Raw genomic sequence first — 7,730 nt, 5'->3', positions numbered from 1 at the left:
CCATGTAATATCGATATAGTTTTCTTAAGTCACAGTACAGTGATGCTGTTTGTTTATATTCTTATGGACTAAAACTTTTCAGACTGGAACTTCATTTCAACTTTGGAGATTATCGTCTTGACATTTTATCTTTTTATCTTCATATTGCATTTTGGATATTCTATTTTTCGCTTCAGCCATGTTGTGTCGTAACATTTGAGTTCGTATAATACAGACGATGTAAGTAGTTGCAAGACTTATTACAGGTTTCTAGTAATATCCTACACTTGGCGTAATTACCTGCACCTGTTGATAAATACGCCACTATATAACACTTTTTTTTCTTTTACCTTGGGTAAAAATAGAAGCGAGTCACATCATTGCGACATTTTTTCTACGCGTGGAAAAGGTAACTCCGCAACGCACATGACTTGTTCCTTGTGTCTCATGAAAATTATGGCCATAATAAATATAATACCCTTAACGTGGCGTATTTACCTGAATCTATCTTATATTCTGCTAGCACTTCAAAAAGACTGGACAGTTATTTTGTACCCGAATCTTCTGAACAGGAAAAATTGGTACAAGCGGCTGAATTAACAATGTGCTTCCTACAATGAAACATCATGCTATTTAAATCAAGGTATTGCAGTAGTAAGTTAAACTCTAAAATTTTTTTGTATTTTCAAAACAGCAATGAACATCGGTTTAGGGAGAGCTAAATCAACAGCGATAGTAAAATCCACTTTGGCTCCTGACACTGCGAAACGAATATAAGATGATATAGAAAGTGTTCACTATTATGATATTGCCATTGTCGCTAGTAACCATAATGCAGAAAAATCTTCCCGTTGATTCTTCAAACCTGGCATCATCGTAAAACTGCTTAAATTAGATTCGTTAAAAATATGAATCAGCCTCTGAAATAAGCAATTTCTGTGTTAATATACGAGGGGTATTCCAAACGTAAGGGCCGTTTGATGATAAAAACACAAACGCTACTGCAGAACGGGATTTATTGCTAGAAATAAGTGCCTACAGAGCTACTTCACTTTTCCACATAATCACCATGCCGTTCCAAACACTTCTCATAAAGCTGCATCTTTCATAAACCCTCTACATAAAAGTTTGCCGCCTTTGATTGGAACCAGTTGACAACGGCAGTCTTGAGATCCTCGTCGTTTTCAATCCGTTGTCCACCAAGCCACTGTTGCAAATGCAAGAAGAGGAAGTAATCGCTGGGGGCAAGGTCGGGACTGTATGGTGGGTGGTCGAACAGGTCCCTACGAAAATCTTAAATCTTCTTGACGACGGTAGCGGTATGAGGACGCGCGTTGTCGTGTCCGGACGAGTTTCCCGCGGCGTCGATTTTAAATCGCACGTCGCAGTTTGGTGAGCGTGTCGCAGTACATGTCAGCTATAACTGTTGTCCCACGTTCCAAGAAATCAACCAACAGGACACCCTTGTCGTCCGAAAAGACGATAGCCATCAGTTTGCGACTCGAGTGCGGCGATTGCTTAAACTTTTTTTGGTTTGGAGGAACCTGAATGGCGCCACTGCTTGGACTGTTGTGTGGATTCGGCATTGGTGTACTAGATCCACCTCTCGTCTCCCTTCACAATGTGGGAACACAAATCATTCTGTTGTCAATAGCGATCCAAAAAATGTCGGGCACTGCACATGCGCTGCTCTTTGTACTGTTCCGTTAGCATTTTCAGCACCCACCTTGTACTTAATTTGTGATATCCAAGCGTTTCTATGACAATGCTGTTGACGGTGGTCAGTGCAACGTGGGGAAAGTCAGGCAGAGCACTGATCATCAATCGCCTATCACTTCGCAGTTTTTGGTTCACTTGCTCCACGAGGTCATCGGTCTCAACACTACGCCTGCCACTCCGGTCTTCATCCTGCACGTTAGTGCGGCCATTTTGATACTTGTGATACAATTTTCGAACCTTTCCTGCAGTCATTACTGTAGATCCATACACTAGGCACAACTCCCGATGGATATCAACAGCACAAGTTCGATTTGCAAACAAAAATCTATCACACCGTGCACTTCACAACTAGCGATGAAAACAATTCTCGCGGCCATTGCAATCTGCCTTCCACACAGTGACAGATCTAAGTCAGGGCCGGGAGGCCTAGTTCCCCAGTTTTTTCAGTGACGAAATTATTTAAGCTATAATTTATATATTTTTGAAAGTTTCTATATACCTATCATAGTCTAGGTACTGGCTTTCCTCCCCCCCCCCCAATTTTTAACTTCTAGTTCCGCCATTGCTTCCACACTGCCAAACTCCTATTGAATCAAGATAACAACTGCAGTGTCTTCGTCAATAGTCCGTCGTTGGCGCTGCATGCGTGAAATTGTGTTCCGGTCTACTCCCATTTCACTATAAGTTGAAGGCCAATACTTTTGGAATGTGCCTCGTATTAGAAAAACTAACATTGATAAGAATAAATCCATTGCGTTCTGTGGTGACAATGTAAACACAAACTTTCTTGGTATTCGAAATACAGATAAAACAATGTGTTCGCAAAATTGAAGAGTGATTTGAATCCAAATCTTTTGGGTGTCGGATGACCAGCTCATATACTTCATAATGTAGTGAAGACAGCAGGGGCGGATCCAGGACGGACTTCTGGGGGAATCGGTGGGTTGTAATATTGCTTTTAGAGCTACTTTTAAGAGCGTCAAAAAATAAACTATATATTTTATTTATATATAAAATAAAAAAGTTTCCTCTTCCAGGGGGGCCATCGTCCCGATCGCCCCCCCTGGATCCGCCCCTGGAAGACAGCAGCTGATATTTTGACTGTAGATGTGGAGACAATTATAATTAAACTTTTCAATCACTTTTCTATATGTACTGTACGCACAAAGCGTCTTAACGAGTTTTGCGAGCAGTAAGTACGCCAGAAATTTTTACTTAGGGGGGTGTTCAATATAAAAGGGGGGGTGCTCTCAGAATAGTGATATAACTTTTAAACAAATTCAAACAAGAAAACAGTATATCTTGTTACGCAACTATTGCATTATTATTATTATTATTATTATTATTATTATTATTATTATTATTATTATTATTATTATTATTATTATTATTTATTATTATTATTATTATTATTATTATTATTATTATTATTATTATTTGTTTTTAGACAGTGGCCTGAGTTTAAAAATGCAAATACATATGTCTACCTATTTAAGGTACTTGTAAGACCCAGATTAGAATTTGGTGCAATTATATGGAATAATATATCCACAACATTATGTAGCAAAATTGAATCGGTTCAAAAATGTTTCATTAGGCTATTGTGTAGAAATAAGAAAAAAGATTACTACTCTCATAGTTATGATTACTGGAACAAATACTGGGGGTTGCAAGAATTACATGTAAGAAGAAAAATGATAGAGAAAAACTTTATTCAGAAAATTTTAGATAATAGATATAGTAGTGAATACTGCCTACATAATATAGGTATAAGGGTACCAACATATAATCTTAGAAGAGCATCGGAAGTGGTTCCCATGAATAAAAATTCTATAATCTTAAGAAAACTGACAAGTTCTTTTAATATATTATCGGGATAATTGTATTTATTGAACAGACGTATAGATTTTAATAGGTATGTATATTTTTTATAGTATATTTGTATGTTTGACGGTATCCTTGTTTTAAGGACAATTTTATGATAATTGACTAACTATTTTAATGAAGAATGAAATAATTATGTTTGTCCAGACAGATAAAAATTCTATAATTTTAAGAAAAGTGAGAAGTTCTTTTAATATATTATCGGGATAATTGTATTTATTGAACAGACGAATAGATTTTAATAGGTATGCATATTTTTTATAGTATATTTGTATGTTTGACGGTATCCTTGTTTTAAGGACAATTTTAAGATAATTGACTAGCTATTTTAATGAAGAATGAAGTAATTATGTTTGTCCAGACAAGACACAAGTCATAAAATTATGTGTACATTATAGGATAAACAATGACCTCCTATCGTCGAAACAAATGTATTATTAATATTAAAAGGAATATAAGATGTGTGTTATAACCCTTAGTTCTATGACTAAGTGCTGTATTTTTGCTATCTGGCTGTTCATGGCACTAAAAATAAATATTATATTATTATTATTATTATTATTATTATTATTATTATTATTATTATTATTATTATTATTACTAATAATAATAACTCTTTGCAGTGGTAGGTTCAATAAAGCAAGTTCACACATTTGAGCATTTAGTATTATTAAACTAAGTAATACAGTGAAACCTCTCAAAACGGACATCGGTGGAACCGATTATTTGTCCGTAAATGAGAGGTGTCCATAAAAGGAAGTATTCTCTCTCATAACACCACATCACACATATTTATGGCATGGAAAAATAAGAAAGTTTGTTCTCTTACGAAGATATCCACTATTGAGAGATGCTCGTTAAAAGTGGTTCCACTGTATTAGAAATTAACCTCCACTATTTTACCTAGTAATTACATGTGAATTGATTACATACGAATTATTGTAGTCTAATTATTTCGCAAAATTCTGTTATTATTTCAATTGATTCACACCAGCAAGTTCTAGTGGGTGATTTTTTTTTTCAAAAAAAATATTAATTGGGAAAAAATTTCCTCTTCCCACGCTGAAATCACATTCGTTTAGTAATTAATACTGTACATAGTTCCAATTTCATTTCATTTAATACTCTGACCCTGTTGTTAACGTTAATTGTAATATTATTTGATCTCTTAATCTCCGTTCCTGCCCCTTCCTGGCTACGTTATTGGCTCTGAATATCTTTCATAAGAAATTTATTCATTGATTTAGTTGTTTTCCAGAATTCCAGTTTTTCAGTTTATAAATATGTTGTATCTTTCTGTTTTGTCTTCTTTAATATACCCTAATTTTAATAATCCCAGGGCTCATAGTGATCTGATCTCTTGTAAATAGTTGAAAAGTGACCAAAAATGGCCAAAAGCACACAAAAAGTGACCAAAATCTCATCATGCCCCTTTTTCCCTTTGTCAATTTCTCCATCACCTTTCTCTTTGTTTTTCGTTTGTTTCTTCTTTATTTCTTTTTCAGCTTCCTCCTTTCTTAGGTTTTCAAAGTATGCTTTGTAGTTACGGTAAGCAGACTTAGCAGATGTAAAAAGCTTCTGAGTAAGTGGAACCAGTTCTGGCCTATTTCCGAATTTCTTCACCCCAGACATTATATTTAACTTTGCATTAAGAGTGCTCATTCGTGAGACGTGAAATATTCAAATTCATCAACTACTCTTAAGAAGAACATACAAGAAGCATAACATAAGACGAACATGATGAACCACACAAACACACTCACACAACGTTGAACGGAGCGTTAACTATTACGAGAGAAAACTAAAAGATTATTATGATAGAAGAAAGAATAGACACAGAAGAGTTCTCAACCCCACCTTGAGAGCTTAAGCATCCACCAACCGTCCACTGTGCTTTAGAAAGAACAAAAGCTGAAGTGAGAATAAAGCTGACTGTTTCACGTGTGGCAGCAAGTTCTGAAGTTTTCAGAAGAGTAATGAGTAACAAATTTTGCCTTTTTCCATTTTTTTAAAATATTTTTCTTAGAAAACTGCCAATGCAAAACATAAATCACACGAAAAAGTCACTTTACCTCTCAAAAAAGTAACTTTTAATGACAACTTTTAGTGACCAACTTGGAAAAAAATGTAAATTTTAGTTTAAAAAAGTGACTCGCTATGAGCCCTGTTCCGTTCAATGAATTTACGTGAATAAAAATATACTTTACAAAAATTAAGCTAGCGCCAAATGTGTTCCTGCATAGCACGAGAGACAGTCTAAAAAATATATAATTCTTACTTCGATCGATCTCTTCATTTCTAAAAACGTCTTGACTACACCCTTGTAACGTCCGTTCGTTGATACACCACTTGCAGAGCAAGCTCGAAACCAGCCACAGAGCTTTGGGGTCCATGAATATGTTAGTAGGAGTCAACTCATTAAAAATTCTCTTATAAATATCTAAATCGTGCTTTCGTATTGAACTCTGGACTGGACATGAAACATTTAGGGAGTGCCAGGCCCTCCTTAGCCCCCTTCTGGTTGCGAGCCTGTTCCAGAGTAGCACTTACCAACTGAATCTGGTGTAGCCTTATTACTATATTGTCACATTTTTCCTTATTGAGGAGGAGGTAGGTGAATGACCGCTCAAGACGTTGCCAATTTCAGTAATCTGCATCTGTCCATGAATCTCTTTTCTCGGAAACGACTGCGGAGCCCAGGAGGGTAGGTATCAGCGGTCTGTTTTGTCAATTGTTTCCATCGAAACACCGCCCGAAACAATGAGGTCATGTGGTTCTCGAAGCCGTACATGAGAACGAGGTCGCTTCGTATTTTGAAGTGAAATAAATAAATAAGGATATTGCCTTCTTTCCTAAACGCTAAACCTTTTTTAACTTGATGTAATAAACAATCTATATGATACTGACTGATAATATTGGATTTCTGGGAGTATTCCTTTTCCATCCAGGGGTGTGTGTAAAGAAATTTGGAGGGGTGTTAGGGGGGTTTTGGGGGGGTGTAGATTACTCCCTGTTTGCGAGTTTGTGGATGTAGAATACCGCACATTGTTTTCACATATAAAGTTTAGATGGTTATCTTCGTTTGCTGCAGCAGAGAGGTTATTGATGCTTTATGATGCACTTAAATCGTATTTTATCTCAGAAGAAAAAGCACCAAAAATTTTAAGTTGAAAATCTGCTAAGTGAACCATATATTTGGATTGTACAGTGGGCCACGTAAATTCTTGAGGTACAAAATCCGTGAGTTAAGAAACCCAACTGGCATCCGCTCCAAAATGAATTACGCCTGGTAGAGTAGCTAGATAGAACGGCAGCATGAAGTTGCTCCCCCATGTTAAAGAAGCAAATAGTAAAAAGTGTTTTTGTGCAGGAGAGAAGCGAAACCCTGGCTGACAAAATGATAAAAGGGAGTCTTTGGATAATTGTACTCGCAGTACACAGCACAGTACCAGAAAAAAATATACGGACACCAGAGACGCCGATGAGGAGATAACAGTCGGGGAACTTAAATAATCTTATAATTAACTCAATTGACGGATTATATAAACCAGTTAAATTACTTCAGAAGACTACATATATGTTTATCAAATAATATACGGATAGATTATGCGGTATATGTAGTAGGTTATTTTTTTTAAGTAAACACAAAATCTTGCGCTGAGTTTTGAAACTATGAACAGTAGTCCTACCTGCAAGTCAATTAAAGTATGGATGGATCATTAGGGGGAGGAACTCAGCCCCCAGTTTCAACCGCAGAAGAAGAAGAAGAAAACAAAACCCTGCCAAGAATTGACAGTGAACATAACAAAACACGGCATTTATTCCGAAGTTGGGCGTCCGCTTTCGTCAAGTTTTTTCGCTGTTATCTCCTTTCCACACTTTCTGCAATTTGTTATTAGGTTCATTAATCCGTGCTCTTCACAAACTTTTAAAAGATTTTGCTCGTTATCAACGTATTGCTTCACAAATATTAAAACTGCTAGTTCATTGCCCTTGTACATTCGCCATGTTGGTAACGTAAATGCTCGTTTCTTTCCCACAATGTAACTGTTCGGTTACCTTGCGCCAAGTAGTTCCCTCCGCTCGCCGTATAGTCCCACGTTTATAACCGCTTATATATAACAAATAAACAGATTTTTCGAGACTCT

Source organism: Thermobia domestica, chromosome 1 (assembly GCF_964235325.1).
Source record: "Thermobia domestica chromosome 1, izTheDome1.hap1.1, whole genome shotgun sequence".
Taxonomy (NCBI): Eukaryota; Metazoa; Arthropoda; class Insecta; order Zygentoma; family Lepismatidae; genus Thermobia; species Thermobia domestica.
The sequence above is the reverse complement of the archived record's forward strand: the minus strand, read 5'-3'. Positions refer to the sequence as shown.